Below are 4,104 nucleotides of genomic sequence, written 5' to 3'. Positions count from 1 at the left end.
GGGGGGGGGGGGGGGGGGGGGGAGGATGACTGGGAACGAGAAACGCGACAGGTTCGTTACCGGTCGAATACTCTCTCGGCTCGACTAGAATTAGACGAGGGTAATTGCCTCTCTGCGACTCGATGCGCGGCGACGCGAACGATGCTGAGCACCGAGCACTACGCGTTAACCTTTAACACCGCTCGTATTTCGCTTAGACGATAATATTACGAGAAGGGTTAGGCGCCGAGTTCCCATCAGCGTTTCTACCCTTATTAATTACACATGGGTTAAAGTGTTTGCGAGGTTTTGCATGAGCTTTTTGTAAGTTCTAATGTAACAAAAATTATCCGCAAACAATTATATGCACAGAATAAATATTCTAGAAAAAACCGTATCTTAATTTAATTTATTCTTAATTTAATTTATTCAACAATTTAATTTAATGACATTTGTTTTTAATTAAATATTTTTAATTAATTTTAAATGAGAATTTTAGACAAATTAAAAACTTAACTTCAATAAAAATAATGAATAATGTAAGTCGATAAGATATAATTAATCTTTTTTCGTAGCCATAATTTATGACTACATTATTGAACCCCCCGTAACCAGTGCCATTCCGACGCGTAAAAGCTCTGGCGGCTTATTACACTGCGCTCTGCAATCTCTGCCTCAATTGGCAGGTTCCGGTGTCGTTGTGCGAATATCAGAGAATTTTTTCCGACACCGCGGACGTAGTACTAAATTAACATTTCTTACGATAAACGAATTTCCCCAGAGCCTTCGGCTGAATTGAATTTCCTGCCACTCTTTCGTTCGAAGGGAGCTCAGCTTGTAAAACTCTATTTCCCACACCTTGGCAGCTACCAGCCGGCAGTGCCACTAATGAGCTCGATTAGATAGAATTTCTTTTTACCGTCAGGTCTCCCCAAAGGATCCAGAGTGTTCTCCGTTGACTTTTTGATTAAAGACTTTGCACTCTACGAACAACGGAATGGAACACATGCAAACCGAATGAACTCAATGTTTTAGGAGGAGACACACGCATACATACATATACTATAAAAAAATATGGATGTGGAATCCTTCGCCTTTTTAGTAGATATACAAGTAGTATATCTGACTTTTTTCCAATTATTCTTCCACTGCTCACAATCTTTTTATTAATATAGATATACGAATATTTGCTTATTACGACTGTTATGTTTCTTAATGTCTGTCGTATCGATTGAAAAAAATTGTTTACAAATGTTTATTTCTATGAAAGTATGTTATACCAAAGTTGATTCAATTACTTATAACTTTCATAAAAATAAACATTATAAACAAAATATAAATTACAATATAATTATATTATATAATATATAATAATACAAATAATATAAATTATTCACGCAGGTTTTTAAGATGCTTATTTATTTATTAGCCATTATTATTAAAATTGACAATCAATCTAATTGAATTAATTTGAAATATTGATATTTCAGTTTCTCTCATTTTGCGTTTCAAGTCGGAACAACTGACAAATTGAATCATGCAGTTTATAAAACTGAAAAAATGTATTTAAACAAATTTGCATTGATATTATTAAGCACTAAGATCCACTTTGTGTGACTGAAAATAGAATTATTTCTCTTAACTGATATTATAAATGATTCTTTTGATGTTTATATTATCATCATGTGGTGTTTATATAATTCTCATCATGTTGGTATTAATATAAACACTAACATGGTGTGGATTCAGTCATGGTTTCAAACTATGATGTTCAATCCATATTTATATCAATACCAACATGATAAAAATTGTATCTAACACATATAGTATTAAGTTCACATCTATATCTTTTATTAATAACGTTTTAATAACGTATATTAATAACGTATGTGACAAAAAATCTTGCAAATGTAATTTTTTTAAATAAAATAAATTCTCCTTTTCTTAGTATGATTACTTGTACGTTATCCAAATTTTGTTTTTAACATAAATGCATTATGGATGTATTCTTTTTTGATTCCCACGAGGAGATTCGCGGTGCGATATGATACGATCGCGACGCACGAGATCGTGAATGCATGCGTAATTATCGAACGACGCATGACGCGCGCCGTCTCTGGAGGATTAATTAACTCGTTTTGCCCGGCGGACACTGGCTCATTATGCGCGTCGAAGCCACGATTCGCGCGGCGTAATTCACGTGCATGATCAGCGTGTATGAAAGCGATACGCTTGCTCGCGCGCGACCGGAGACGAAATGAGATACAGAATTAGAAGGCACGGATAACATAACAATCAAAGTCACGAAATAAATATTTTCCAGGCACCTTTTGTTGAATTCTTCAATCAATTCAGAATTGATGTATTTGTTAAAAAGGATCGGTTTATCTTCGCTTTTCTAAAAATCTTATTGCGCGCGCGTTGATAAAATTACATTTCCTCCCTCGTTCCTAAATATCATTTCTGTATTTCATTTTGTTCCGACCCCAAGTTCTCACCTGTCCCTCAAGCAGACAGCAATGTAAAAGGCAACCGTGCTCATCGACCCGCATCTCCTGGTTCTTCGCTGTCACTCCCGCATCGTCGCGTCGCGTCGCGTCGCGTCGTAGCGGACCGACATCATTTTTTATAGAATCGCCTCGATCTTTTTACGTGAACTGCGGGTTCGAAAAGGGTCCTCTCTGGCGGATGGTTCACATAAATTTTCATTTCGAGAAGACGCACTATAATTTACGTTCCGTTTTTTGGGAATGTAAGGGACGAAATGTAGTATGTTTCCAATTGAAAACGTACTCTAATCATTTCCAACCACGCCACATACACATGACTTAGGTCCAGTTCCACCAATGTCCACTAGTCAATTTATTCCTTATCTTTTTCTAATTCTTAGAATTGGAAAAAGATAAATAGTAAGTTAAACCAAGATTAAGGTTAATCTTACATTGGTGAATCGGGCCTCAGGATGAATGAATTGTTCTCTTAATTTCGAGAGGTATTGTATAATATGTATAAGTTAAGCAATGCGAAACAGTTCCACGCTCGCGACGATTATGCGAATCGTCCATCGTGAAACTTTTCTACCGCGCGCAATTAGCGTTCAGCAAGCTTCGACTCGAGTCTCGAGTCTGTGCCGCGTAATTAACTCTTGGCTCTTGACGAGCGGCCTGCGATAATACCGCTTCGTTGTAAAAGAGCTTAATTCGAGGAGTAGCATTCAAGTTTAAATTCGCGAGACGAGTGCGCGTTGCGTCGATATTTCCCGTGTGTAAAGTCCTTCCGCCTTAAGGGACAGCCGCGCGTTATCGTCCTGGGTACTCGGGCCGAGGCGAGGGTGGGCTGCATAAATTCGGAGGCTGCAATTGGCGGCCGAATACTTTTACAATTCAAATTATGGAAATCCCGTGGGTGTACGCGCTAACCGGCGCTAGCTGGCGACCGTCGCCGCGTGTACATCGAGAGCACGAGCGGATTTATTCCTCGGAACACCCGGAACACTGACCACGTTCGGCCGAGTTCAAGCCCGTCTCCTCATTCTGCTCTTCTGTCTCTGTCTCCGAGATAGACCGGGGACCGACTAGGGTGAAGAGGGCGGGATCGAGAAGGGAGAGAGAAAGATATCCCATCGTGCGCTCGGAATCCGCATATAGTGCTGCCGCACGATAAAGGGATATCCCGATTGCCGATTCTAATTCTATAATTCCACGCTTAAGCCCGACTTGCACACATCCCCACTACGCCTGTGTGCGTGCATATACAGTGCGTCTTGTAGCGCGCGTTTTATCTAAATCTGTGTCACGCGCGGCTCTACTTCATCCCCTTTAATGCTCGTTGCGAGTCGCAGTGCGCTCTTGCATGCAACCAAACCAGAGGTACTTAAAAAAAAAAAAAAAAAAAAAAAAAACGACGTCAGTTCTGAATGGAACGTATGTACTTGAGGTAGGATGGAAATTGTATTCAAGGAAAGAGAAAAAGAGAAGAGGAGGAGGCGGTTATAGGATACTTCAACGTTGGTACTTGTACTTCGAAAAAATGGTGAAAAATAACGAAAAAATGATAACTGCTCATTGTTTGCTAAAGGATCAACGGTTTTTCCATACTGATGCTTAAGTCCATTCCGCACTTTAT

Source organism: Trachymyrmex septentrionalis, unplaced genomic scaffold (assembly GCF_001594115.1).
Source record: "Trachymyrmex septentrionalis isolate Tsep2-gDNA-1 unplaced genomic scaffold, Tsep1.0 scaffold87, whole genome shotgun sequence".
Lineage (NCBI taxonomy): Eukaryota > Metazoa > Arthropoda > Insecta > Hymenoptera > Formicidae > Trachymyrmex > Trachymyrmex septentrionalis.
The sequence above is the reverse complement of the archived record's forward strand: the minus strand, read 5'-3'. Positions refer to the sequence as shown.